Source organism: Ovis canadensis, chromosome 26, assembly GCF_042477335.2.
Source record: "Ovis canadensis isolate MfBH-ARS-UI-01 breed Bighorn chromosome 26, ARS-UI_OviCan_v2, whole genome shotgun sequence".
Taxonomy (NCBI): Eukaryota; Metazoa; Chordata; class Mammalia; order Artiodactyla; family Bovidae; genus Ovis; species Ovis canadensis.
Window position 1 is genome coordinate 58,494,416 of NC_091270.1, and position 11,353 is coordinate 58,505,768.

General features: G+C 46.6%; 1 long non-coding RNA gene across 1 annotated transcript in view; it reads left to right on the forward strand.

Moving 5' to 3' along the window:
• LOC138430833 (uncharacterized) overlaps nt 1–9,554 on the forward strand; it is a 35,209-nt gene extending 25,655 nt beyond the window's left edge. The window contains exon 4 of the long non-coding RNA XR_011253401.1: nt 9,478–9,554. This is a non-coding gene — a long non-coding RNA (uncharacterized lncRNA). The remainder of the gene's footprint in view (nt 1–9,477) is intronic.
• Nucleotides 9,555–11,353: the final 1,799 nt, after the last annotated feature.

The window sequence follows — 11,353 nt, forward strand, 5'->3', positions numbered from 1 at the left end:
TGATTCTTAAATGGAGGTGAGGTGATGTGTGGGCCTCTTGCCCAAGTTAATATCGCACTGGGGATGTTTATGCTGATATGCTGGTATGTATCCGAACACATAAATAACTGTGATAACATAGGCACCATCTATTCTTCACCGGGCAGCCAGCTAGATCTTTAAAAAATGCAAACGAGACCATGCCCTGGCCTGGCTTAAAGCTTTCTCATGGCGGCTCTGCACTTTGGGAATTAACTACGTGGTCTCAGCCTTGGCCTTCCAGTCCCTGCTTTATCCAGTTCCCACATCCCTATCTGGAGTCGTCTCATGCCTCTCCCTGGCACATTCACCTTCCAGTACATTCTAGAATGGCTCCTTTTCCACTTGAGGGACTTGCGGTTTCCTCTCTTATTCCTGATCTTGGCATGCCTGCGTCCTTCTCTTCCTTGGAACCGGGCTTCACGGTTACCTTGAGAGCCTTGTTTCCTGACACTTACTTAAGAAGACTTCGGCCTGCCCTCCTCCTCCCATGAAGTTTCTGTTCATTTCTTCTCAGCATTTGTTACAAGCTGTCATTCCCCTGGTCATTTATGTGTTCGCCATTTATCACTTGGTTTTCATTTTTAAATTTATATTAGGGCAGGAACATGGCCCATTTTGTTTCAATCTCTGGTGCAGGAAGATCCCCTGGAGGAGAAAATGGCACCCCCTCCAGTGTTCTTGCCTGCGAGATCCCATGGACAGAGGAGCCTGGCGGGCTGCAGTCCATTGGGTCGCAAAGAGCCAGGCACGACTGAGTGAGTGAATAACAGTGTTCTACGTTATCACTTTAGGGCCTACAGGGCCTGGAACAATTCTTGGCACACAGGATGTGTGCCATAAACATTGGTTGAATGAATGAGGTTTGATTATTGGAACTTCCGGAACATGACTGGGCCAAGGCAACCCTGAAAGAATAACTGTGAAATGTTGCTGGTGAACTTGAGGTTCTTTCTTGGTCAAGAAAAAATTCAGAGCTGAAGCAGAGAGCTTAAGAAGGTAATATGGGCTTGCTCAGAGGCTAATCACGTCTTACTCTTTTGCAACCCCATGGGCTGTAGCTTACCAGGCTCCTCTGTCCATGGGATTCTCCAGGCAAGAATACTGGAGTGATTTGCCATTTCCTTCTCCAGGGAATCTTCCCAACCCAGAGATCTAACCCACTCCACTGCATCACCTGGGAAGCCCTAAGTGAAGAGAGAGTTTATTCAAGCAAGGATACGCTCTGGTGGCTCAGATGGCAAAGAATCTGCCTACAAGGCGGGAGACCCCGGTTTGAACCCTGGGTTGGGAAGATCTCCTGGAGAATAGACTGGCAACCCACTCCGGTATTCTTGCCTGCAGAATTCCAGAGGAATCTGATGGGCTAGAGTCCATGGTGTCTCAAGAGTCGGAAACGACTGAGCAACTCAGACCCAGAGTCTCAGAGGGAGAGCAGACAAGCATGTGAGGAGCTGCTGCGCTGGGTTTCTTTGTTAAGCTTGCTTTAACTGCCATAGATGGGGGTCAGATGGTAAAGAATCCGCCTGCAATGCAGGAGACCCGGGTTCGATGTCTGAGTCAGGAAGATCCCCTGGAGGAGGAAATGCAGCCCACACCAGTATTCTTCCCTGGAGAATCCTGTGGATGGAGGAGCCTGGGATCGCACAGAGCTGGACACGACTGAGCAACTTCACTTTCTTTCACTTTAAGTGGCAATCGAACGAAGGGGCAGAATATTCCTTGGGGAAGGAGGCGTTTGGGATCGACCTTCCTGATTTCCATCCCAGCTCCTTGTTCCTGAGGGGAGGAGGGATTTTGTCCCCGTTTAGCTTAGATGGGAAGTGTCATGGCTTGGCACTCGATGAGTACCTCTTATCTGTGAGGCTGATCGTGTGGTAATGAGAGCCCTTGAGCTAAAGGTTACCTCCAGATGCCGGAGATCGCTGCCTTTCCCCACCTGTCTTTGTCTGCAGCTCAGACCCTTGCCACCCAGAAGTGTGGTTTCCTGCCAGTCTGGAGGCACCTGCCTTCCTTTGTCTTCCTGCGGACCTTGCTGTTTACAGGATGCGTCATTTCCTGCCACCTGGCTCCTGCCCCCGTTCCTCTGCTCACGCCCAGCTACCTGCCTGCAATACCAGAAACAGTTTAAAGAAATTAGTCTCCATCTCAGTGACCTCTACTCATGGTTGCAAGGCCCACTCGCTGGTTCCCCAACAACACAGGCACTGCTCCTCCTGCCCCCAAGAAGAGGCGGCAGACGCTGCACAATGAAATGAAATCTGAAGCCCCCCGCCCCCGGCCCCGGGGGTAAATGACGGAGAGCATTGCTGGACAAACACAACACTGAGCAAAGTATACGGACACCTTCCATCGCTATCAGTATTGTTTGACCTCTGAAGACACGAGCTTGTTTCTGAAGACAGCATCTTCTGCGGGTCAGTGGGATTGCCCTCTGATAGTGTCGCCAGCCTCGCAGTTCAGAGGTGGTGACAGAAATGACCCTCGGTGACCCCGTCTCTCAGACGCAGGAGGATTCTTCGAGAAGGTGCTGGTCCCTTCGTCTTCAAGGAGCCAGTCTTAGAGTTGCAGCAAGCAGGCTCCTTTAAGACAGATCTGTGCTCATGTGAGTGCTCCCAGAAAATTCCTGGCTCTGCTAAAACCATATCCTAGGACTCACTAAGCTTGAGTTTCTGCCAAGCGTATTATTTTACTAGGTATAATATATTTCACTTTTACCTTGTATTTGGTTTTATAAATAGCTTCTGATTCTGCCAGTAATGACCAGTAATTATTCAACCTTGTTCATGCTCTCCATCTTCTCAAGAAACTTTTTCTAAGTAGTACTTTCATTTTCCGAGAAAAGAAACACTTGCTTTCTGGAAATGTACTCAGGGAAGATTCCCCAAAGAAATGTATTTGATCCTTTCACAAGAAGAAGGTTGACATATTACCTGTTAGAATCACCATTTCAAAGACCACGCTTACATATTTTAAAACTTGCAGGATAACAAGACAAGCTAACGTTGGCGTCTGTCTTGTTTATCTCTCTCAGCGGTTACTTTGTCGGGCTGTATATGCCTGGATTTAATTTCTGGGCTTTCTGTTCTCTCCCATTGGTCTACGTGTCTATTTTTTTTGGCAGTACCATCCTATTTTTATTACTATGGCATTAGTATTATTTTATTACTATGGCATTTTATTACTATGACTGTAACTTAAAATCAGGAACTGTGGTACCTCCAGCTTTGTTCTTTTTTTTGAAGACAGGAAAACCACTTAATTTTGAGTTGGTTTGTTACACAGCATTATTGTGACTAGGTGTGCTATTGGACACATGTTTCTGAGTGACAGTGATTCTGTCCTTTTCAGTTCAGTTCAGTTTTTGCTCTGGGTTATATTAACTATGGTTTTAGATGGCAGTGGTCTGTGGTTCTAGGTACTGGGGACTCGATGATGGAACTTGGAGGTACTCGTGGCAATGTAGCTAATATTTATGGCTTTTGATAATGATTGACTTGTACCTTTTTTTTTTTGGCCATGCAGCATGCAGGGACTTAGTTGGCCTACCAGGGAGCAAACTCATGCCCCCTGCCATGGAAACGTGGCCTCTTAACCAGTGGACCACCAGGGAGGCCCCGATGGACTTGTGCTTTTGTTGGTTATGGTACCTAAGCTAAAAGTGGTTATTCTGTTGACAGTACTTCACGTGACAGCCCACGTGGTATGCTAGAGAGCTCAGATTTTCTGCCAGGTTACCACGGTTTGATTACTACCTAACAGCTCTCAATGCCACATAATTTCCAAGGAAGCTAAATATACCGAGTTCTCGGTTTCTTGCTAGACCGGGGAAATTGAGACACTGATGGGTTTCTTCTCACTGTTTATATGTGCACGTGCGCGCGCGCACACACACACACACGCACACGCACACACACGCACACACACACACAGAGAAGACGTAAGGGATTCCTGGTTATTGCTCTGTATGTGTGGCAGTCAATCTGGGCCCATTTGGCACAGATGTCAGAAGTGGAGAACTTCTTATACTTATTCTCATGATTTTCCAGGAGAAAACACCTTCTCTAGGCCCACGTTCGGCCTTTACAAGAAGGGCTGGTACACTGGTATAATGATACCGACTGGATCACCCTTTCTTTGGCTCGGCTCATGCAGTCATGAGAGGCAGAGCCCTGCCTGTGCGTCGGCAGGGGAGCAGTCCGCGTGTTGGGTCCCCCCCCCCCCCCCCCCCCCGCCGGAGGAGCTCGGTCCCGTTGCTGAAGCTGTCCTATTGTCCAAGGAGGGAGCTGGGGATGCTGGCTTTTGTTTTCCATGTGGCTTCTTTGCCAGTGTGCCCATTTGAGTTACGGGGCACCATCGTTCTCTGTAAGAAGCCTGCCACGTCTTCTGAGGATATCTCTCACTTTTGTGGATTAATGGTTAACAAAACTCTTCACTTTTTTCCCCTCCCTTTTTTTGAATGAGAGTCTGACCTTTGGCTAGCTGTCTGGCTCAGTGCCTCTGGCGGCTCGACAATGACAGACCCGTCAATGTGTTTCCAGGCAGGATTGCTCGTGCTGGGAATGACCTCTGACTGGCACATTGCATCTGGCTTGAAAAGGCTCTAAATACTTGACTGGGAAGCTATGTTTTGGACTTCCCTAAGAGCTGTGACTCTTGGACCTGGGCATGCATCCCACAGGGACCCAGGACACTACAAATCCCGTGGGTTAGCATCTTTCAGGTCAGGGTGGATCCTGAACCTGCCTGATGTGGGTCTCGTCTCCTGGCGTCTGAGCCATTAGACTGCTCCAAGGACCACTACAGAAACAGTCCACCCGAAGCTGTCCTTTTGGTAAGCTCTGGGCTCTGCTCTCTAACCTAATAGACGGGCCCCAAGTCTTGTGAGTCTGAATGTTTAGTGGAACCTAAGACGATTTTTAGTAGGCATTGCAGACCTGGCACAGGTCCATAGCTCCAGCTGCTGACACGCTTGAGGCAGACATCGTCTGACCTGAGAGGACTCCATGGCAGATGAGCTGTGCGTCTGTCTGGGAGTGATTCACCATCCCCAGAGGTTAAGGGGCAAGATGCCCATTTTCTTGGAGTTCCCAGACGATGTTACTAGCACATGAACAGAATGTTGTCCAGGCAACCTGCCTAAACACCACATCCCTACTCTGAGTCAGAGGATATGGAGAAGGGCTTTGAGAAGGAAGGAGCTTGGGGGGATGATTATGTTGCAGGCAGTACTGGCCAAAGGGTGACTATTTCTTGTCAAACCAAAGGGCGCTGACAACTCGAGTCTCTCAGGAACCACACAGCTGGTCACAGGAAAGCAGGAGAATGAACGCCCCTCTCAGGCATGCCCCCAACCACAGGAGGGCCTTCTTTTTTCTTGGTGGGGGAGCACAGACGAGTTCTGGCCCCTCTGCCATGTCGCGTCTTGCCTAGAGACGGAAGGTGGGTCTGTGGGACGAGTCAAGGGCTCCAGCAGTGGCCTCTTGAATTCTCCTCCTCTCAAAGCTCTCTTCCACTGTTTGTCTCCAGTCGGGTGTTTCCCAGGAGGAGGTGGGAATGAGCATGGCCACCCCAGGCTTCCGTTTTGCACCTTAGCAACCACAGAGAGTTGGACTGTGAAGAAGGCTGAGCACTGAAGAATTGATGCTTTTGAACTATGGTGTTGGAGAAGACTCTTGAGAGTCCCTTGGACTGCAAGGAGATCAGGCCAGTCCATCCTAAAGGAAATCAGTCCTGAAGATTCATTGGAAGGACTGATGCTGAAGCTGAAACTCCAATACTTTGGCCACCTGATGTGAAGAGCTGACTCATTGGAAAAGACCCTGATGCTGGGAAAGATTGGGGGCAGGAGGAGAAGGAGACGACAGAGGAAGAGATGGTTGGATGGCATCACTGACTCAGTGGACATGGGTTTGAGTGAACTCTGGCAATTGATGATGGACAGGGAGGCCTGGCGTGCTGCAGTCCATGGGGTCGCACAGAGCTGGACACGACTGAGCGACTGAACTGGATTGAACTGAACCTCAGAGGGGAGAGCATCCTCCTCCCTTCCCTCCAGCCGGCAGGCCCTGGCTGACGCTCCCTGGGCTTGGACCGTCCTCATCACACCCGGGAGCAGACCACTCAACACACCTGGAACACACAGCCTGTGATGGAAGCAAATGGCTTCCCCAAAAGGAAAACTGGAGGACGGGGTGCCAGGCCATGGGGAAGGACATGGGGAAGGCTAACCATGGTTGTTCCCCACGGCATCCCTGAGCATCCAGCAAGAATGTAGAAAGGCAGTGATTTGCATTCTCTGGCCTGGAGAATACCATGGACTGTATAGTCTGAGGGGTCGCAAAGAGTCGGACCCCACTGAGCGACTTTCGCTTGCTCACTCTGCTGATGAGAGTACGCCGTGCTGTGAAATGGATGATACACACATGCTCACGGGCTTCCCCAGCCAGCGGGCGGCTCCCGCTCTCACGAGTTTGGGCGAGACTAGAAAACAGGCAAGGCCGGATAATGTGTGACCAGACTTATTTGCCGCACAAGCATGTCTGGAGAAAGTTAATCTTTAAACGTCTGCTCCCGCCCTGTTGTCTGGACCTCTCAGAAGACAGAGAATACCGTTCCTTTTCCTTAGACGGCTCTCCTCTCAGGGCCGTATTAGGGAAATATTGATTTGACTCCTTGATTTGTTAAGCAGCGCATCCAGCAAGTTTTAACTTGTTCACTTGAATTCCATAGCGTGGTCTTAATCAGACCCAGTGCAAACCCAGGAACCCAATTGTATTCTAAACCAGATTCTTCTCTCCTATCCGAAGAATAAATGGTGAAACTCTTCAAGATATTTAAAGACTAAATGTTTAAGCCCAGAACTTAAAAGATGAATAAAACAAGCAAAACAAAAAAATTAAGGCAGCACCAAACTCTGGGCATTCAGGACATGTTGCCATTGAGGACCTCGCTATTTCTCTGCAAGTCATTAATGATTTTGACTTTGGTCAAAGGCAGAACAATTCCAATATAGAATGTTTAGTAGTGTTTTGGGCTGTTTCCTTTAGTGTCTGGTTTTCTCTTTTCTCCTCATTCAATTTAAATGACAAATATAATGCAGTTGGCACAATGGACATTAGACTGTTCCAACAAACAAATCCTCAGCTATAACTCACCTGAGCTGTCCTTGAATCTGTTTTTGGAATGCGGGGTGAGGGTGAAAGCGGTTATTACATAGCAGAGTCAAAACCATATATTCCTGTCGGTTCCTGACACTGGAGCAGAGTGAGAAGGGAAAGCGTCTTTGAGAAAAGAAGAGCGATTTTGTAACGCAAGGACTCCAGTGCCAAGCTCTGAGTTTTTGTTTATGGTGGGTGGATACTAATGAGTTCATCTCTTCTCCGCTTGATTTTTCTCATTCAATAAAACCGCAAAGCTATGTCAGTGTTTGTGTCTCTCACACACAATTTGCAAACCCTTTGGCAATAAAGTCAATAAAAAAGTTATGGAGATCGGGCAGCCTGCCTTGACCGCCTTCTGTCATCGCTCTACTGCGGCTGCCTTCCCTGAGCCTCTCCTACCACTGTCGTCCTGATCGGGAGACCCTTAGACCATTTCTCATCACATAATTCCTTGTTTATTTATGTTCGTTGACTATCTCCCTCCTTAGAATACAGATCTACAAAAGCTGGAATCTTGGTATTGTTCACGGATGTGTACTGAGTCCCTGGAACAGTATCCACCTGGCCCTTGCTAAGCTTTTGATAAAGCAGTGAATAAAATATGTATATATTTATTCAAATGATATGTATATAGATTTATCTATTATGCATGTATACAAACACACACATATGTATACATATATTGGCCTTTAGAAGACATTAACTCTCATCTTCTTAGACAAGGTTGAATTTAAAACAGGAATATAGCCATCTACTTTTATCTCAAATGCAAAAAGGATATCATGGAACACTATCTCATACTTTTTTTCCAACAAAAGAAAAAGCTTTTCTTTTTCTGTCATGCAACAAAAGATATCACTTGATAAAGTGTTGATGAAAGTTCATTTGGTAGAAATAAAAATTTCACTTCCGTGTAGATCAATTCACTTTTCCCAAAGGGTTCAGGTAAATCAGGGTTTCTCAGTCTTGGCACTATTGACATTTGAGGCTGGTTAGTTCTTTGCTGCGGGGTTTGTTCTGGGCTTTGTTAGATGCTGAACAGTACCCTGCCCTTGACCTACTAGGGACCAGTGTCATCCCCTTCCCACCAGTTACAGCAACTAAAAACGTCTCTAGCCATTTGTCGGATGTCCCCTGGCTGAAACCATTTATCCAGAACAACCCATCCAATTTTAAATAGTCTCATTGGCTCACCAAAGAGTCTGTTTAATTATTAAAGCGACAGCAGCTCTCTTCCATCAAGCACTTATGTGATCGGCAGAATAATGTCCCCCCAAAGGTCCACATCCCAATCCTGGGGACCTGTGAATATGCTACCTTATATCACAGAAGGACTTGGAGGTGGGATTCAGGCTAAGGACCTTTAGATGAGGGGACTTTTTTTTTTTTTTAATGTTCAGGTGGGACCAATCTAATTATACACATCTTTAAGAGAGGAAAGGCTTTCTCTTTCTGACTTACTTATTAACGCATATATGTGGGATCTAGAAAAATGGTGCAGATGAACACACTTGCAATGCCGAAATAGACACAGACCTAGAGAGCAAATGCACGGACACTGAAGGGAAAGCAAGGGATGAGCTGGGAGAGTTAGACGGACAGATATACATTGTGCGTGCGTGCCAAGCCGCTTCAGTCGTGTCTGACTCTCTGTGATCCTGTGGCCTGTAGCCCGCCAGGCTCCTCTGTCCATGGGATTCTCCAGGCAAGAACACTGGAGTGGGTGCCATTTTCCTCCTCCAGGGGAACTTCCCAACCCAGGGATTCCTGGTCCAATGAGTGGTGTTCTTAAAGGAAAAGATTAGGACACAGACACACACAGGGAGAAGACCACAGGAAGACACCTCCAAAGAATGCCATCTGTGAGCCAAGAAAGGCCTTTAGAAGATTCCAACCCTGCTGCACCTTAATCTTGGACTCCTGCCTATAGAATTGTGAGGAAAATATTTCTGTTGTTTAAGCCACCCAGTCTGTGAAACTGTGTTATGGCAGCCCTAGAAAATCCATATAATAGATGAGGAAATGAAGAGTCAGAGAACAGATAAGTTTCCCTAGGACACCCAGCTAATACAGAAGGGATTAAGGCCTCCAAAACCTGTGCCCTTCATCCACACACACTGTGGTCAAGATCATGGATGGTCCGGAGGATTCTAACTACTGCCAGTTTACAGAGGAAATGCCTGAAGCAGGTGCTCACATCCTGACCGATTTACAAAGCTGTTGTATCTTGAGTAACATACTGACTTCAGAAACTCAATTTGCTTGCATGTAAAAGTGTTATTATTTTCTTCCCAAGATTACTTACAGAATTAAACTGGACGATGAATGCAAAAGGCCTTTGTCCAGTTCAGGGCACTGCAAATGTGAGAGGATCTTCTTCAAGCCTTATCTTTACTGGAAAAGAGGAGTGTGGCTCTGATAGCATCCTCCAGACCTTCTTTCAGGTGTGTTTCGTGAATGTCGTTTGGACCCGAAAAGCGACATATGACGTATTCTTCAACTAAGGGGGAGCAAGGATGTTCAAGAGTCAGTGCTTCCTTTCTAGATTTCCTTCTAAAAGGCAATTCACATTGGTTTTATTGTTTGAAATTCCCAAGGGAGGTCTTCTCAAGTGTAGATTTCAGAAAGCCAGAGGGAAGAATAGCAACTGTTTAAAAAACTGTCCACGCTGGTTTAGCATGTCAGATTTATTACGGGATAAGTCCTGGTGGCTCAGATGGTAAAGAATCTGCCTGCAATGTGGGAGACCTGGGTTCAGTTCCTGGGTTGGGAAGATTCCCCCTTAGGAGGGCATGGCAACCCACTCCAGTATTCTTGCCTGGAGAATCCCATGGACAGAGGAGCCTGGCGGGCTACAGTCCATGGGGTCTCAAAGAGCTGGACACGACTGAGTGACTAAGCACAGCACAAGAGTAAAAACAGAGAGAAAAGGACCATTTAGCTGCGGTAAAGCTAGCAAGGCAGTCCTCCCACAGGACAGCTGCGTGGGTCACAGGTCTCTGGGTCCATGTACTGTCCTTCTGGGGGAAAGCACTGATTTTGGTTTGAAACTCAAACTTCTCTTTCATAATACATACTCTCACAAATGATAGTCTTTGTATATCAGGTAACAGAATCCTCAAGCGCTCAAAAGGCTCTATGAGCCCCATGAATCTTGCTTCAACTGTGCTGGGGTGGGGCGGGGGGTCGGGGGCAGGGGGAGCTGTACGATCGACCCCTCCCACCAATCTTCAGATGCCAGGCGAGGGCAGACTTAGTGCCAGGGCGGGGAGCTGGCATGCTTTCTCCTAGATGCTACCAAAATAACATTACGTCCTGATTCCACATCAGCAAGATATACAGAGGCTACCCATTTTCTAAAATGTCTTTTCCTCTTCGTCCCAAGGTACTACTTCTTTTTTGTTTAAAGATTTTTGGTATGGACCACGTTTAAAGTCTTTTTTTTTTCTCTGGTTCTTGGCCGTGAGGCATGTGGGATCTGAGCTCCCTGGCCAGGGATCAGCCCTGCACCCCTTGTGTTGGAAGGAGAAGCCTTTACCCCTGGACCTCCGGGCAAGTCCTCCTTAAGGTACTTCAATCTCAACATCAAGTCCTAGCTCAAATTTCACCTCTCTCATGATACATTTTTTTCCATCTTTCATAGATACAAATCCTTCACTCATCTGTGCATCTCTACTACCTTATTCAGATCTCAAATACAGTCTCATATAATAATAGATACTCTTAATATAATAATATAATATGCTACTTACTCTCATTTGTAATAGTTGTTTACCTTTCTGTGTAATAATGATTTGTGAGGTCTCCAATGTCAGGTATATTTGTGTTTCCAGCACTGTGCCTGAAACATAGGAGCTATACATATACTAACACATTTCAGGTGAGACGAGGGACTTTGGCTAGCTTTTTCAACCTGGTTATTAATTTTTAATTTTAAAATTTATATTTGCTTCCAGTTTTATTGAGATATGATTGACATAAAACTTTACAAGTTTAAGGGTATAGCATAATGATCTGATTTGCATACATCATGAAATGATGACCACGGTAAGTTTAGTGAACACCCATCATATCATAATTTATATGAGATTTAACAAAATCTGCATGTATTTAACTAAATTAAGGAAACAGAAAAGATTTTTTCTTTGTGATGAGACATCAGGATTTACTCT